Source organism: Rhagoletis pomonella, unplaced genomic scaffold (genome assembly GCF_013731165.1).
Source record: "Rhagoletis pomonella isolate Grant_MI unplaced genomic scaffold, Rhpom_1.0 Rhpom_scaffold_00005, whole genome shotgun sequence".
NCBI classification, from domain to species: Eukaryota; Metazoa; Arthropoda; class Insecta; order Diptera; family Tephritidae; genus Rhagoletis; species Rhagoletis pomonella.
Genome location: NW_023458559.1, coordinates 65,270,769 through 65,290,158, shown reverse-complemented (window position 1 = coordinate 65,290,158; position 19,390 = coordinate 65,270,769). Strand labels below are relative to the sequence as shown.

The following is a 19,390-nucleotide window of genomic DNA, read 5'->3' as shown; positions in this document are numbered from 1 at the left end:
TAATTCTATGAATAACATTAATTGTATCTATGAATGTTGCATGCAATAGACGAAGTACATACATTGTATACCCGCAACTACTTGCACGATAGATAAGAATGTCATGAGGTCGCTTGTCAAATACAAACATGCTTTGTATGTTGCAGTATCTGCGTAATATTTAAAAAAAATAAATAGTTTTTTTTTAATTCAGTTACTGATATGGCAGCTTATGTAATTTATGTTTTAATACAGCTAAATATTTTGTATGAATAATCTACATACATATGCATACAGTTCAAAAGATCAAATAAACAGCATTAAACGCAGTTTCCTAATGCTCGTTCGAGAAATATAAATGTTCTTTTCGGTACCAAAAACTCAACTAATTAGGAGTAGATCGAATTAAAATTTAGCACCGAAAATTATAACGAGAATTTTGATAGAGACTCCTTTTCGTATAAAAATAACCGCCTGATTTTATTTCTCAACTGAAAAAGTTCATTACTCTTTTCTTATTTGGAACTTTTGTTAAAAACTCCCATTACTCCAGCGTTAGATTTGCTTAAAAGTAAGAACATGCTTATTTTTACGTATGCGAACTCTAGTCAGGTGTTTCAACCACGAGAAGAGGGCAGTCAATGGTCATTAATAACGCTCGTTTTGGTAGTATAATACGTGATAAAAATGCTTATATATACTGTTATATAAAAAAATTGGGACACGACATCTCGACCAGTTTGGACTATTTTCCTTTCGGTTGTTGAATGTTTATTAATGTTTTGTTAAAGTCTAGTTTATTATACAGTACTTAACACCATACACTTAATGTAGAGAAATTTCAAAAAATACATAACAACAAACTTTGTAGTCATAATTGTTAGAAAAATTCCAAGTATGCAGTTTTGTAGCTTATAAGCTAAAAATAAATAAATAATAGGCTTAAAGCTCGAGTTGATTTTTGATTATTTTTTTTTTTGCCGACAGTGTTATTCTTTTCTTCCATACAAAACAAATTGTCGAACATAGTAACTTTGTATTGAAGAATATGCGTGACGCCATCAGCAATAAAAAATTGAAAAATCAACGGTATTTTGTTGACACTTCCCACTAGAATATTCTTACTGCTTTTATTTTTAAATGGAGATACTGCGAAACGGAATTTTTTCGCAGTATTATACAGTTTTTTTGACCGAAAAAAGATACGAGCGTTAGTCATACAGGTTAGCTACGTTCGTGCCTGTTTATCGGCAACCGGTACCTACATATCTTGACTTTGCCTAGATTTAGGACAATGTGAATTTTGCCTTCATTCAGCCACTCGATGCCACACAGTCTAGGGCGTAGCTAGCTAAGTAATCACATATCTGGTTATCGGGTTATCCTATTATAATACCCCTTTTCAAAGAAGGATCGAGGAATCGTCCTATCATGGATAGGGTTGCCAGATTTTTTATGCGCGTAATCATGCCGCTCGACTTTTTCATGCTAAAAAAATCAGTAATTTGCAGTACATTTTTATTCAAAGCAAAATAATGAATTTAAGTAACAGAAAATACTTTAAAACTCGAGAGTTCATGTTTTGAACAATATTTTGGTGTATAAATAAAATATAGTTCATAAAAAATAAATGTGTTATTCATTTTAACATGAGTGTGCACATCATTATACACAGGAGCCGATAAATTATTTTTAATTTATTACATTTTTGAATAGCAATATTGAGATCATTCCCATTTTTAGTGTTTAAATTTTTAGTCAAAGAATTCAATATATTTCATTTTAAAATTACTTTTAATTTCACTTTAAAAAATTTGAATTAGAAGCCGATTTAGGCCAGAAAACAAACTTTATTCTTAAGATCCTCTCAGTTGCTTCGTTTGAGTGTGGAATTGAAAAAAACAAAATTAAAAATTTTTTCAAACTGTGAAAAGTACCACTTTTTAAGAACTTTATAGATATTTCCTCATGGCTTAAATAATTTTTTCAACTACGCAAAAACCGTGAAATGCTAAGAACTCGCTAAAAAGAGTATCTAACTCTATGGCTGGGTTTCTCCAACTCAACATAACTTAGTTTAGCCGTTTTTTGGACCAATATTCATGGCCATATTCACCATCTAGGCTACGCCAAAAATTAGCCTGCGTTTTAGCCAGCTTATTCTTGACTAAGTCCAATAATTGACTAAACTAAGTTAAGTTGAGTTGGAGAAACCAGCCCTATGTCTTGTATGCAAAACTCTTTTACAAAGTCAGTAAATTGAAAAAAAAGAATTGTAAGTTATAGGCAAAAGCCATTCGAATATTCAAATTTGTTGTTATTAAACTAAAAGTTATTTTTGAGATAACTAGCAACACTCGACCAAAATGTCAGCCTTCTTTTTTAATTAATTTAACCTCCATCATATTATCGCAACTGGTACGTAACTACCCGGTGATATGCCCATAAAACGATTGATCTTTTTGTTGTATTAATTTCTTGGAAATATCAAACATTATCTAAAACATGTCAACTATTATTAAATTATTTTCTTCTTATTTTTTACAGTACAGTTTAAGGAAGTTCCAACGTTATGTAAAAGCCTTAAGAAAATCCTAGAGTATTTTGTTTGAATTGAAAATTCAGTACAACTCAGTACAAATTTTGAAAAATCAGTACAAGGGTTGAAAAATCAGTACTGTACTGATAAAATCAGTACGTCTGGCTGCCGTAATCATGGACCAAAGCATATATCACCCGGAGATAGCTGTAAGAACCAACATCCAAAAGTACTCCTAAATACTGTTTTCGAACGAAATCTAAATCACGAAAGGAAACAAAACTTTATTTAAGTCTATGAAATACTAATTCAGACTATGAACAATATAGAAACTGTATAATAGAGTTTCGAAAAATAAAAACAAGTAATTTTTAAGCAGAAAAACAAAACCTACTTCAATTGTCACATAAAAAAATAAGAGTACCGTTAATTTCTTCATGACCAAATTATTGGATCTGAACCAAATTAATACGGGACCACCTCTGTAGTACCACCTTTCCTTTAAAGGATAAATGATAGATATGGGTTGACGTGGTCCGAAGTTATGCGGTAACATACATAAATAATTTTGAAATCGGTTAATAATTTCTTTTAGAAATCGATATACAAATATATTACAAAAAAGAATTCAAAATTCAAAATATTGATAAATTAATTTTTCCAAATTAAGAAGTCAACTTGGTAAGACATAGTTCGAGATCTTGTTTAGTACATTAATAACGCAAGCTATAGCGGCATTGCGTGCGTAATCAGTTTTAAGATTCTAAAAGAGATGGACAATCCACTTCACCACTAATAACTCTAAAAATAAAGGGCAACGAAGGCACAAATCGTCTCTAATGACTAAGCTTATTAAAATAAACGCACATTGTATGAAGCACCCTTGACTATTATACGTGTAGGCCACGTAGTGCCATCCTGCTCGAATGTTGTGTACCAGGCCTTTCAATTCATATACCTCCACTGTAAGTTTTTCGGCGTAATTTGGCTACTCAGAACAGTTTTTTTGACTTTTTTGAAAAATGATTTTTGTCGATGTAATTTTGCAGAACTTGTTTTCCTTTTCAGGAACTCAAAACGATTGATAAGCTACTCACAACAATTTAAGTTTTTAGTTATTGGCTGCGTTTCTTTATACATTCCGGATAATCCCATTTCACAGCCGGAATAAACAGGAATGTTCTAAAGAATAAGTAAACAAAAGAGTTTATTCCAAACGTTCAGAATGAATAAAGAAATGCAGCCTTTAGTTATTCAAAACTTAACCTTTTTCGACTTTTTTGAAAAAGAATTATTTGTAACTGCTTAAATTCATACATTTTTCTAATATTACCACTAAATAGGGCTTGTCTAATTTATTAACATTAGAACCATACCATCACATCATTTGTCTCGCTTCTTTCGATGTTGCTTTGTCCGGGAAGTCAACAAAGAATTGCGTTCTTATAGCCCAATGTTGCCAAAAGAGGTTGGCATTTCCTTAAAATCTCCTTTGGATCTGATAAAATCACTGCTTTGGATTCTGTTTCTTTACATTTACGAATATAAAGGCCTTTTCCGCCTAGTATTTACTTAGTAGAAGACTATCTGACTCCCCGACGACGAACTGACCCACAGGTGCTCCGAGTAAAAGTAAAATCAAAGTGGAGCGGCGAGCAAAACGAAGAGCTAGCATCGAGCAAAGCTTCAATTACAAACATGTATGTACGCTTTGCTCTTCACTATGCGCTCACCCATTTAAACATATACATACATACGTTTGAGATCGACGCTTTGTTTGATGCTCTTTGCTCGCCGCTCCAGTATGTTTTTAGCCTAAAGGGGCTTTCGCACGAGGCGATTTTTCAGGCACCTTTTGCGTTCAACTCACGCAGGGTTGCACGCAAAAAAAAATTTAATGGCTAAATGTATCAAGATATAAAAAATATTAAAATATTCGTCATAAAAAGGCGTTTGCATTGTTCAACTTTGCATTCTACTTTTGGTTGAACGGCCTTTCAACTAATCACTTTCAACAAAGCTCGTCGCCAGCCAACATTCAGCCATTCAACTTTTCTTTCGTGCAACCCTGCGTGAGTTCAACGCAAAAGTTGAACGCAAAATCGCCTCGTGCGAACACCTTTTAAGGGCTAGCCGCTGGCGCTTGCATCAATTTCGAACCATCAATGGAGACGGATAATGCCATTGCTTAGGTTAAAAATGTAAATTGAGCAGCCAGTTACGGATTTGAAGAACTTGCAAAAGTTCAGAATAAACATTTTTTCAAATAGAGTGCTTTTCATTAACTGAGACTTCTTTATATGTGCGCAATAAAAACTCACTTCTACTACATTTAACTGCTGTGAATTCTAACAAAAGGAGTAGAATATACGAACAATCAATTGACAATTGCTGTCCAATTAATTTTCAAAAAGCTTTGCTAAAATAGCAACAAATGATGAATGAACGCGCTAACATACCAGTACATATTACATGTGTGTATACATCTGTATCTGAGTATATGCGACAATGGCATTGTAAGTGATAGAAAAGGGACAACAATTTATTTGTGGGCAACTATTCATGCGAAAAGGAATATAGGAAAGCACAAAAAGAAAAATACTTGTAGAAGAAATATTTTGCAATTTATAACACATTCAAAGTAGCTTTTGAAGCGGAGGGGGAGAGTAGGGTCACGTAAAGGGTCTGGCAGTCCCTTTGACTTTTGTCTAATTGACACAATACAAGCAGACACAATGAGCTTTCGACCAATGAAATGTCGAGCTTTCAGGCAAAATTTACAACAAACAAGCTACATATCGTCGTCTCAGAAAACGGATGTCGAATGTTACAAAACACGGTTTTGAGAAAATTGACTTTGAAGTTTAAGGTCGAATTAATCCGAAACTGTACGGTAGATTTTTGTAACTTTTGAAGGAGACGTAGTTGGTGTTATTAGTTTTGATTTCCCATATTTTTACATTTAATATCTCTTAACGTTAATGAGAAAATTTACTTTTCATTCCGTATACATTTGTCGTAAGTAGCGTTTACTCACCACTTTGTTTTGTCCACAGAACATACGACAATAGTAAAGTATCTATTTCAACGACGATGGTATAATTTGATGAAAAAAACAGACATATTTATTAAATAATGATTACTTATTAGAAAAAACATAACAAAAACATAATCATGTATTTAACAAAAAAAATCTGTACATCTCTTATGCTGTAAATATGTTACGAACATACGTTTTCTTTATATAAAAACAAAAAACAATACTTAAATTCAGTCTTTTGTACATTTTTATCTCTTTCATTTCATTGGGGACTCAGTGCAAGCTAAAATTTAAAAATTTAAAATTTTAAAATTAGTTACTTAGTTTAATTTTCAATTTTAATTGTATCGTTATAGTAGAGGACCATCCAATTGTCGTAAGTTCAAAGTTTTGCGATACATACGACAAATGTTTTATGATTAAAAAAGGATTACATTTGTATGGGAATTTGTCGTATGTGCCACATACGACAAACGTTTTATGATTAAAAAAAAGGTACGTTTGTATGGGAATTTGTCGTATGTGACGCATTTTCAGCACATACAACAAAAGGCATACCCAATCATTAATATTATGTAACATACAACAAAATGCGCACGAAATATCTCAAAAACTAATGGAGATATAAAAAAATGGATTGCAGAAATCGAAAGAGCATGTCCAACTTAGTAAATCTGCATCAAAATCCCAAAATCGTGATTTTGCACATTCGTCATCCGTTTTCTGAGGCGACGATATGTAGCTGCACATACCACCAACAATGCCAATTCAAAACGAGCATACGAAGACATTTTTGTGGACAAAAAAAAAACCAATTTGAAAGCAAAAAGAATGCAATAACAAATTTAAATTTTGTGGTGAATGGAGGCGTGTACCTTGATGCCTTAAAATAGGCGGTGGTGAGAGATGGGCGTTTAACGTAGTTCTAGCTCCATGGGTGTTACGTTTATTTATTATCCACAAGATACAATTTAAGATAAAATAGTTGAATTCAATTGTGTGCCAAACTGTAGGCAAAAGTACATACGCAAGAGTATAAAGAGTGAATGTGAATAAGTTCAGTTCAGAGATATAAAAATGTTTTATTGATTTTGAAATCGCAAGAAAATTGTTTGCAAATCCCGCATATGAGAAAAAAAAGACACTCATACCACCTACATGCACAGATTTGGGTTTAAAAAGTTCATGAAAATGTATAGAAATAGTGCACGAAATTGGCACTGCCTTGCTCGACACACCCGCAGCGTACCACGACCCGTATGCAACCTTTTATTTTCACTTTGGTAACTTTTAGCCCATCACAATTGGAGGGAACCAATTGGTGGATTTTTTTTTTTTTTTTTTAATTTTGAAGTAGAAAAAAGTGATAAAAAGTTTGCTACTTTCATTCGGCAGCATTTCTTTTCAGTTACTTCTGCGAAAATATCCACATGTGATTGCAAACATACACGGGCATCTACATATATAGAGTGTGTGTGTGTGTGTGTGAGCAAGCCTTGCTTACAAAAGGCCAACGGCCATTTCAGCCCATTACACTCGCTGCTATCTCGACAAATTCATTGTCCTGACGGGCGCATGCCATGGCACATATCCTTTCGCATTTTTACTTTTGTTGTGGAGTACGTCGTATTTATGTGCTCGAGTATTTGTGAAATTTTTAATGTGTTCGTAGCAGCATCCGATTTTCTATTTTTTTCCTCATATTCTTTTTACTTTTTTCAATAAGTTTCAACTCTGCATTTGCGTTGGGTTAAGTTGTAAATCTTGAAAAATTGCTATTCAATGCGAACATTCATCAATGGTTTGGCCATGGCAGCGCCCGCCGAGTGGAGGAAGCGGACTACTACACTCAGCGAAATTTCGGTAAAATTTGTGTGTCCCTTCTTGCATAAGTTTCAGCTTCTGTTTGCCTAAAGACGGCAGTGTCTTTCTAAGCAGAGCTGATAACTATATCATAGATCACATGACCTTAAGATATTCGGCAGATAAAGTTGGAGTTGGTTTCAAAAGTAATTACAGAAATTAATTAAGAAATGCTGCCGATCTCTCTATGAGGTGGCTTAGATATTTCACAAACGCAGTGACGGGTTCTTAGAAATCTACATCTTCGGCACTGTTCTACTTTTCCTGGCGTAGCGCTTTGTATGTCGACCTTAAATAGTAAGCCTTGGAGTTTAACAGAAGAAAAAGTTGTTGTATTGTCTAGGCTAATAAAATCTTAGGTCCTACATAGACTTAATGCAATTGCAAGTGAATGCGAATATGGACTCAGCATTCAAGCCATTCACGCCTGTCAAGCGCTAAGCAGTAAGTGTGTTGATGTTGAGTTCCGGATCGCGATTACTTTCCACTTTTGCGCTGTCAAGGGCAGATCAGATTTAGCCACAGTCAATATGCCGTTCTGGCGAGAACTAACTTCTCATGCAGTGGAAAAAGAAAAACAAAAAGGCTAGACCAGCTTCGGGACAGTAAAACTCAGCCAGGAGCTTAAATGAGGTAAGGCGAGACGTGCAAAGAGGTACACCACAGGGAGGGGTGCTATCACCACTTCTATGGACGTTTGTGGTTAATAACTTACTGGTAAACATAGAAGAAGGAGCAGCCATGCTAACAGCTTATGCAGAGGACATCTCAGTTATCATAAGCGGTATATGTGTAATAAATCTTAGCTCGCTGGAAAACCAGACGCTGAAAGCCATCAGTGATTGGGCTACAGAAGTGGGACTGAGCGTTAACGCAGAGAATACTGAATTAGTACTATTCACTAGCAAAAAGAAGATGCCAGCGTGGGAAAAACCTAAATTGGGGGAGACCACTTTTCAACCAAAGCGAAACACGAAGTTTTGTCAAACTTTTGTAGAAAATTAATGCGGAAGAGCGGGTGAGGAAGGTCTCGGCAGCACTGTGTATATGGATGTTGGGTTGCACTTTGGGACTTTCTCCTTTCCTGCTCTTTCGCACTGGATTTTCACGGCAATCGTTAAGCCAGTACCATTTTATGGGGTATTGGTATGGTGGACAGCAACGGAAAAGGTGACATACTTTAATAGACTGGAGAGTGTTTACCGGCTCTCAATAATCAGTATAACGGGTGCCTTGAGGATAACACCGACAACACCGTGGGTAGCGTCCAACGCAATTCTATATATGCCACCAACGGACTTGGTAGCCAAGAACATAGCGTTTACAACTGCCGCGAGGCTTTTTGCCGCTGTGACGTATGGTCACAGTGGTATGGCGTCATCCTTAACCGGGCGAATAGACTACGTGATCCGATTCGAAAGGTTTCTAGAAGCTACAATAGAATTTGACTGCTGGCGTATGGGCGTGGAGTGGAAACGAAACGCACGGCTACACAGACGGTTCTAAAATGGACGAAGTACACAACCGCTAATTCCTTTAGGCTACCAGATTATTTCAATATATATCAAGCCGAGGTCTTTACAATAATTCCTTCCTGCGGCAGAGATACTTCATGAAATTAACCCGATAAACGAACAAATAAACTTTTCCATAGATAGTCAGGCGGACATAAAGGCACTACTTTCATATGAGTCGCGGATTGTAAGGAGGCTATACGAAGCCTAGCTGTGGCTAAAACCGTCCACCAATATTAGGTTCCAGGATACAAGAGTGGGGAAGGTAATGAGATCCAAGGAGGACAACTCTTCGACGCCTCACTAATGACGAATATAGCAATTCCACTTGGAGAAATCAAAAGATCACAAGATCTGCTCGTGTACCGCTAAGCGGATAAGCTTTGGAAAATGGTTCAGGGTTGCAAACTTGCTAAAATTATGCGAATTTCATACGATAGGAAACTTACTGATTTCTTAATATCAACAAAGGAACAGACTGGAGGCTCCTGATAGGATTGCTAACAGGGCATTGTTTGCTAAGAGCACATGCATTTAAATAAGGTCTTATAGAGGAAAAAAATGTAGGAAATATGACTATCACTAGAAAACCGTGGAGCATATAATTTGCGATAGATTAATTTCTTCTTACCTTTTACAGTCAAGTTTAATGAAGTAAGTATTTTGTTTTGTGTAGAATAGTATTACACAAATAAAATACATGGGGAAAAATTACCGAACACCGAGTACCAAGCTCTATGGGTAGACCTCTATTACAAATTCGTATGCTCAGAATTGAAAATTCAGTACAAATCAGAACAAATTTTGAAAAATTACATTAGCGTACTGAAATGAACAAAATCACTACGAGAGTTGAAAAATCAGTACTGTACTGATAAAATCAGTACGTCTGGCAACCGTATGTGTCGGGTTTTTCAACTCTTACTCACGAGGCTAAAATTGTTTGCCGTCTCAGACGGGCACCCGATGTTTTATCAAGAATGAATATCAGTCACCCAACGAACATTCTTGGCGCATAGCCGGATCAATTTAGTAGAACTGACTACCGCGAAATCAATTCTTAGCACCCAATCGTTATCTATCGAAACGTTTTCTTAAAGCAAAAGTACAGTTCTTAGTAATTTTTCTAAGGTGATAATGTCATATTTACGTCTTCGAGTTTGCTAATTCGTTAACTTAGGGTTTTACAATGCCGATGAAAGTCCCATGAAACCACGACGAATGGATATTTTCTAAGAAAGATAAGAGATGCACACTTGGCAGGACCATAGCTCATCTTTCTATCTGAAGAAATTGCGAGAAGATCGCCGAAATGTGGATGAGTCTAACCGAATTGGCTGATTGAAAAGGAAATTGGGTGCGCGCCGTGCGGTTCTAACGGAGAAAATAGGACAAATTGCAAGACTCTAGTTGTAAGAGCTCAGTATCGGCTATTTACTCCCTTAGGCTATCTGCACACTTGTCGTCCAATCATTGTTGCGTAATCGTCTCGGCCAGAAATTCTGACCCGAGCACATACATTTCAAAGAAGATCTGCACACTTGTCGTTATCGGCTAGTTATCGGCAAATCGTAGAAGATGCAGAAACGGATAAGTACGACACTGTCGTTTGCTAATCGTTGTGAACGCATTGTTTGTTTACATTTTATGGGGAAAAATTAGTGAAAAGGTTTATATTTGCAATAAAATTCAATAAATTCCAGCGTTTTAACTATAAAATATGACGAAATTGTAAAAAGTCTCTGTGTGCGTGCATAAAACACATTTCAGGAAAAGAAAAGAGATGTTACTGAAAAATTATGTCTACAATTGTTCCAGCACAGTCCATATTTTAAAAATTGCAGGTTTTTGTAAATATTTCGCGAAAATATCAACCAGAAAAACAGAAATACCTGCTCCAAGTGAAGATTTAGACGCCAAATGAATTGAAATATCACGACCGAGTGTGCAAAAGTGGTCGTCATGTAATCGTTGCATCATGATTGTGACGATGAAGCATCTATGATTGGAAGACCAATGTGCAGAAAGCCTTAGTCGGCGTAGCAAAGAACGAACGATCATGCCTTGTGGAGCTGATAGTAGGTTTGTTCCACAAGCTACTCGAAGTCACTTCGAGTTAAACATACGCGTTCCACAAGTAAGTTTTAGAGTTTGTTTGATACACGCTGACAGTTTGAACTTTCCTCGAGTTTTTCTACAAGTAGCTTGTGGAACAAACCTAGTATAAGGCACTTCTGAAGAAAAAAAGGGAAATTTTGGAAGCAGTAAAATTTAAAATTTTTTAAAATCGTGTCAACATCAAAATTTCTCGCAATGCATACGTGCATTCTAAAATAGTCCCATCAATGCATTGTCGTGCGACATATTGCCAGCATTCCCAAGGATAACATACATAGTCAAATCTATCCATTTAGCCAATAAATCCTTGAAGCAGCTTATTTTAGTCGTCTGCGCATAAATATTACAGCACGACAAGAAGGGACGGGTCTCGACCTGTAGGCTAATGGGTGGACTGTGAGGTTGCCATTGGGCGGCCAGCCTAGCTGTTGAGCTGATTTCACGAGCAACTGCAACCAAGACAATTGGCTTTAGTAGTCATTGACGCGCGCCAAACGAAATGGACTGGGCACAGAGCTGAAGTTGAGTTGGGCTACAAATGAGGTTTGGGTGCGCTTTCCGCTCGGCTTTTCAGCTCGTTTAGCTGCTGCATATCTCTTATGTGACTACTCTTTGGCTACTATTTTACGCCACCATTCGTTTTGCATTACTTAGAACATTCGTTTTTCACTTTCAGCTGCTTGACTTAGTATGTCGTTTCGTTTTTCTTGAAAAATATTGTTCCTACTGATTTTGTTTTATACATTTTTTTAGTCATCGTCACCGTCGTCGTCGTCGTCTTCGAACTGCTTAAGCGCACAGGCGTGCATGAGTAGGAAGTTGGTATGCCAAGCTTGAAACGAGTATAGCCTTGCCGATATGTCAACTAGGACATTGGCTATGTTGATAGTCGCTTGCTATTTCTCGCATGCCGGATAAAGCTCACGCACACTTCAGATGGCGTGCGTGCGTATGATGGCAGACGACGCATACCAACGAGATTCCAGTGTTCTTCCTTCTCTGCCATTGCCTTGCTTGTAGTGTCTTGACACTGCACTCAACTTTATAGCTCTATCAAAGTGTTTATGTATCTATCCTTTTGGTCCTTATATATGAATGTATCAAAGTTTGCGAGTGCATGTTTACTTGCCGCCTTGTCCGCCTGTGTATTTTGTGTGTGCGACCTGTTAAATACACATCGAATAACATTTGCAAATTCTTAAGCTGACATTGGATTTGGTTTCAGCTGCCCATTCGGTCTGAAGTGTGTTGTTCTACGTTTGTTGGCATTGTCATTGAGCACATTGCTTGCATACTATCTTCCAGCTAGCAAAATTGCCGCTATTGGTGCTGTTGTTGACATTTTTCCTGCCACTGCTCCTCACTCGCGGCGCGCCTTTCTATTTTTCTTGCTGTTAGTTTTCTCACTCTAACTAAGCTTCTTTACGCCATCACTTCGTGCCGCACCACCAAAAAGCATATGCAAATTGTTTGAATTTCGTCTGACCAACAAGTTCCGCTGGCTCTCCGTCCTCCTGCTTTTCGCCGCAAGCTGCCCTACTGTGCCGGAAATGCACGACAAGTATGTTTGGTTGTTGACTTCCGCACGCGGGCTCACGAGGGATTTGTATGGGCTGCAATTTTATTTATTTTTTTTTGTATTTTTTTTTCTAAAGACTTTTGCTAACATTTTACTATCATTTATTTGATTTTGTTGTTATTTTTTGTTAAACTTGAATTGCCACAAGGATAACATGTCCTCTGGGCGTACCGTAAAGTGTTAGTAAACGCGGCAGATTTTCACATGTTTACTTGCTTTATCTTTTGGCTACAAAAAAAAAATTTAAATAAAAATCAAACATTTAATAGCCATTGTGTTTTCGTTGTTGTGGAAGAATAAATTTACTCTCCTCTACATAGGCTATCAGCCTAGCTGCGGCGCATAAATCACTGAGCGGGACGTAAAGCACAAGAATTTACGTTATTGCTTAGAATAATGCCATACTACATGCATGCTTGCAATGTGGTACTACACATTATTGGCAAACTCAGCACAAGTAAATGTTGCCTGTCCTTGCTCTTTATCTGTTCAGTGAATTAAATTAGTTTATTAAGGGAGACGAATTGCTTTTAATAAACTGATATATCTTGTTTATAATTTAAAATACATGAAATCGCTCGCCGGAGTACAGGAGCAGGAATGTTGATGTATTTAGAAAAAATAGTGAAAAAATAGCCTTAATCCTTTATTTTCAGAAAATTTCTATGCATACAACTCAATTTGCATGGCTTATTTATACTCGAAATTTGCACACCCTACTCACTCCAACTGGCAGCACTCATGTACTCGTATTTACTGCTACCACTAACTCACCTCACGGGCACACCGCCACCGCACTAAGCGCCAGTGTTGCCGCGGTGTTCAGAAGAAATGTATCACCGAAATTCCCTAAAATGGTTCAAAAGTATCATGAAAAAAATTTTAAGTATCAAAGTATCAATCTTCAAAAAACTTCTAATTCTTAAATTAAAATGGCAGTTTGAACTTTTAATTGAGATCGTTGACAGTTTTTATTAATATTTTTTGGTTTTAAATAAAGCTGAGTATAAAGGTAACAGTTGAATTCATTTGCATACTTAACTGAAATCACATATTAAATTTGTGTTTAACACTGTAAACACATTAAAGTAATTTTCACAGTACTTACTGGATTACTCTGGATGAAAATCTTAAGGCAGTGTCACACGATTGGTACATTTGGTACAGAATAGTGTTGTTTGGAAATTCTTTTATTGAGCTAAACTCAAATTTCTTAAGAACACCATTCTGTGACTGCCAAAATGTACAAATCTTTACAAATGTAACAATCGTGTGACACTGCCTTTAGCCCAGTACCACATCCGACAGCTTCAAAATCAAAAAGGAAAAGAAACGACAATATTAGCCTGTTCTCGCACTCCAGGTTTTAGTGAGAAATTGTTCTCAAAATATATGATAAATGTGTGAAAGGAAATGACTTCGGACTATTTCGGACTAGATCCTGGAGTGCGCGAACAGGCTAGTTGCCTGTAGTTAACAGTGATGCCATATGCAGATTAAAGGTGATATATTCAGTGAAAGAAAACAAACTTAATATGTTGCCACAAAATCATAAAAGTTTTAAGATTTCTCAGCATGCTTGTGATCTAAAATGTATCACAATTTATACACACACGCAACACTGCTAGGCACCCACTCACCGCTGTTATCCGCTCTACTTCAACATTCACTCACCACTTGGCACTTATCCACCTCAATTCCCTAACATACTTCACATGCTCTCCTTTCTCTTTACCCTTTCTTATCTCCACCACTCCTTCCTTATCTCTCCACTCTTCTTTATCCCCTCTCTTTAATTCCAACTATCCATATCCTTGCATTTACAATTTCATGTAGTAATTTCATGTGCCTCTACTTCATTTGGCATTTGTCGTTTGTCCGCTTTCTCTCTGTCGCTACTACACACTTTTTACGAGTACTGGTACTGGTACTGCCGCTACTTGTTTTCATTTTCATGTTTTCTTTGAATTTTGTCGCATGTTGTGTTTATTTTCAATTAGGGATTAAAATATTTTCTATGCTCCCCAAATGCTTGCACGAGTACACGGTAGCAATGCATTTGTCGTACTACACACATGCTGTTGGCTGCAAATGAATTTTGAATCCTTTTCTGCGACAACCTGATTATGTTCTGTGATGTTATGTGTTAGCCCTTTTCGTGTTTCAAAGTTGAAGCAATCATGTTTTACACAATAAATTATGAATTTAACAATTTTAGGCTAATATCTGTTCATGATTTAAGAAAAAAATATGCAGTGATTCAAATCAAAGGGCCATTGCATTCGAAGTGGCTAAGGACAAGGAAAACCCTTTCCAAATTCTTAAGGAAAGCCTCACTAATTAGATGCCGGCCATACTCCACTGGCTCTACATTTTTGCTTTTGCTAACGGCGGGATTCTGAGCACTTGTGTTATTTCAATGCCAAAGGATAGTACGCCATCAATACCTTTGTTGACAAGATTCTATAACATTGAGTTTCCTGAGGCTGAATGCTGGTTTAATTCCAGCAGTGATCCTGGACTCTTACATTGTCGAATCTGAACCGACGGTTTCAAAACTGACTCTAGGCCAGCATTTGATGTCTTTATCGGTCTTCCAGGCTGAGGTATTTGCAAACCTTAAGGCCATGGGCTACGTGGTGGAAAATAGGCGGAGGGTAAGGAGTTTACGTGTCTGCAGTGACGGTCAAGCTGCACTTAAGGCATTGGCCAGCCCTCTAACTACTTCCAAACTATTTAGTTCGGTAATGTAAGTTTTGACTTAATTATGCTTTACTCTGAGTGCCAGGTCACTCGAGAGTGCCTGGTAATACGACATGTGCCCATTTGGCCAGAGTTGGCCATACCAGGCATTCTTCGGTCTGCAACAAGTTATGGCACTCCCCAGTTCGTCTTTCGAAGCCACCGTCAGAAACTGTGTGAACACATCGCTCAGAAATGACTGGGAGGCATCGAGGGGCTGCAGGTGGGCAAAACTCATGTTGGGTTCAATTACGGAAGGTATATCTAGTTTTTTTCTATCATGGAGCAGACGAAGCAGCAGATAACTTATTGGTCAGCTGAATGGTCACTTCACGTGGCACAAATATCTGACTGTGATAGGCGTACATGGCAACTCCAGTTGCCCATCCTTCCTCGAAGAGGATGAGACGGTGGAACACTTTCACCTTAGCTCTTTGACACCCAACAATCTGCTTAGGTTTATTCGTAAATCGTGCATATTTAAAATAGATTAAAAGGATCATGAGAACTTAAAAGGAACATGAGAACAGTAAAAGGGTACCTAATTTCATATAATCGTTTTCGAAACAGGTCCCAATCTAGGCGCTTAAAGTTATATATGATGATGATATGATTCATCAATTTGGGGCCGGAAATTGGTAATACCTCCGGACAATCACCGGATGCTTCGCATTAAGGGGCGCAACACCACGTTTTGATAGTAAACGACACGTGCCTAGAAACTTCCCGTATCTGAAAACAAACTGGCTAAATCTATAAGTACATAAAACAAGCTTTGGATCCGAGGATATACACGCGAACCTTAAACGACGTTTATCGACAGATCGTGCAAACTTCATACACTCACCCCTCACCTCGATTCCGTAATCGGAATCCCACCAACAATCGTAGCAGAGGAAGAACTTAGGCTCTCTTGTAGTACTCGTACAGGCGCAACACATTCCCAGTAAATACATTCCTGATTCTGTTGCAGGAATCGACAACAAAATTATACCAAAAAGTTATTCGCAGCTTTCCCGTGCCTAGTTATAGGTTAACTAATCTATGCAAGAGTAAGTAAACTGCGAGAGCAATTACGGAAACAGGACCTTGCACCCCTGCATTATAGACCCCGTTCAATATGCTCTGGCATAAGCTTTGTGTTTGAATGCATTACTGTACGCGTTTCAGTCTGCTGCATACTACGTAAGCTCAGCCACCGAATTGGCTCTTGTTCTTGTTAATATAAACTCCTCCACTTGTCAAATTTTGCCAGCATTGATAGTCATAAATTTTAATTTATTCCAGTTGACCACTTGAGGCTAATGTGCGCTACATTTTGTATGCAAAATTTGTGCGGAAAAAAATATAAATTCAACGACAAATTTGCCAACTTTTTAGAACATAAAAATTTATTTGTTTCAAACTGGAGTTACGCGTGTTTAGATGATCAAAATGTTTGTCAGCTTCAAATGACATAAAGTTTCAAATTTAATTATGTCCAACAAGAATGGCAAGCAAAATGGGTAGAGGGTGAGTCTGTTGATGAAAAGCAATTGTGACTGTTGTAGGTGGTCGTATGAATCGATTGGTGTGACTAAAAACGCTCAAGGCGAATCAAATTTATGCTGGAAAGATTTATGTGTACATACAAACATACATACATGTATGTATATATGTATACTGTGTTGTAGGAAATCATTTTGTAAAGCACGTAAATCCCTGCATAAAACGATAACAAAAATTTCAAATTCAAAACTAAGTATGATTACTAATTTTTTGCTTAGTTAAATAGAAATATTAATATTAGGCATGTACATGATATTGCATTCAATAAAGCTCAAGCACTTGTCACTTGAAGTGTGACTGCTGTCAGTGACGCGCTGTCAGCGAATGCGTTCACCCAGCCTCTCATAGTCGTAGGTGTCACTTTATGACAATCGAACCCATCAAAGTAATTTTGAATTAAATTTGTGAGCAGTAATTTTTGGATTTAGAAGGAAGCAGATTTTGCACAAAAAAGCGCTAATAAGATTTACAATATGGAGCAAAAGTGAATATGAATTTTGTAGGTTTTGTATACAAAGAAGGGAAGATAAGTATTTTTAGGCTTGTTTAAGCGGAACTATGAAATAGATTACGTGAGACAATTGACAATTTGGGCTTCAACTACCACAAACTATGCAAGGTCTGTTATAGGTGCAATTCTAAAATACAGCGAACAGACCAGACGGAATCCAAGTTGAGCGTAGGGACTAATTGCGAACAATCGACAAAGTCAGCTAAGTTCAAAAGGGACGAATATTAGTAACAACCCACAGATAGACCTTGAGACGGGAGCACGGTGACAAAAAGAACTCTTCAATAGCAATAGAAATGAGACTAAAATAACTTTTAAGTTATACATTCAATCACTATTAAGGGAGGATCCCTAAACAACAGAAGAAATCTTTTGAACGAATTGAAACACCCTGGGTGCCATGGCGGCGAAAAGTCTTAAAAATTGGTGAAACCTTGAGCTATGTGAGAATTTTGTGGTTAAAACTCACACTTTGCAGCGTCTAAACGATGTACCTCAGAGGTATTAATTAAATCAAAGGATTTTTAGGGCTTATTTATTTAGCATTAATATTTATGGGGTGCAGCCCATCGGTATTAGTTGGAGTAACCCAAATATTCTAGGGGATTTGAAACTCTCTCCGGCGAACATGTTCGGGTACTTAGTTTTGAAGTCTTAAGGATTCTTATACTTGTAGGATATACGACAGAACACTTTAAACTTCCTAAAATACAAATATTGCCCTGACGGCAGTTACTAGGCACCCCCAAGTTATATGTGACTTAGTTCAAGGCGCATTTAGCGTCGTGGACACCTGGTCCAAAGAAGCAGGCCTTAGTGTCAATCTCGCAAAAATGGTCATGGTTCTTTATTCAAAGAAAAAGAAAAATTTCCAGCTACAGCTTAATTCCTTGAACGGCATCGCACCGACTTCTTTGGACGAAGTTAGATATATGGGCGTTATTTTTGGTAGGAAGCTAACTTGGCGGCGCAATATATAATATAGATCGTTGCAAGAAAGCTATAACTGCCGTGTATGCTTTTAAATCAGCGATAAGAAAAAATGGGGATTGAAGCCTCACATTGTAAACTGGATGTACACAGCGGTTGTGCGTCCAATTTTGTTCTACGGTACCACGGTTTGGTGGCCGTCCGTAGATAAATCTACAATAAGAAACAAATTAGCAAAAGTTCAAAGAGTGGCGTGTATGATGATCACGGGAGCTTTACATCGACGCCGACTAAAGCCGTAGAGACTTTGCTTCCCTTGCTACATGTGGACTTAGATGGTAAACTACAGGCAAGCTGTAATGCTATTAGATTAAACGCGCTGATCAAATGGACACGAGGTTTGGACACTCTAGAATATTGAAAAATATATCTTCCAATATACTTCAGATGCCTGGACTACCCAGTTCCACCTGCTGTATTAAAGAAACACTTCCAGGCAAAGATCCCCTCAACGGGTGAATGGGAAGAGGATCTACATCGTGCTCAGACGAGAGGAATTAATGTCGGATTTATAGGAAATAATAAAGAATATTAGACTAAATATTCTTTCCATTATAAGGCTTAGATTAGCACAACATGGTATATTACTCCCGACCTTGTAATAAAAAAATAATCCGCAGTACAGTTCCGCGTAAGGGTATATTTGGGCTTAGTTTATTCAGCGCAGCCATTCTTGTCTTCATCTCCACCAAATCTTGTTCATTGTAATTTGCTTTGCTCTGTCACATTTACTCCATAGTGTAGTTGCTAGAAAATACTTAGCAAGTAATATTTCTTCTGCCGTGGAAAAGTAATATTGGAAACCCAGCTTTTTTGCAAATTTACTACGATTTCACTACACTTTGGCGTGCGCTGCAGATTGAATAGTTTTTTTGGCAATAAAATTGCTTCGATTTACGCAACGTATAACTTTTTTCTCCTAAATTCCACAAGTTGACGAAATTAATATGCTATTGACTATTTGACA

General features: G+C 37.2%; 1 protein-coding gene across 1 annotated transcript in view; it reads right to left on the bottom strand.

The window, feature by feature from the left end:
* The window catches only part of LOC118739356 (calcium-transporting ATPase type 2C member 1-like), a 592,847-nt gene that overhangs the window by 332,631 nt on the left and 240,826 nt on the right, over window positions 1–19,390 (bottom strand). The window lies entirely within an intron of this gene.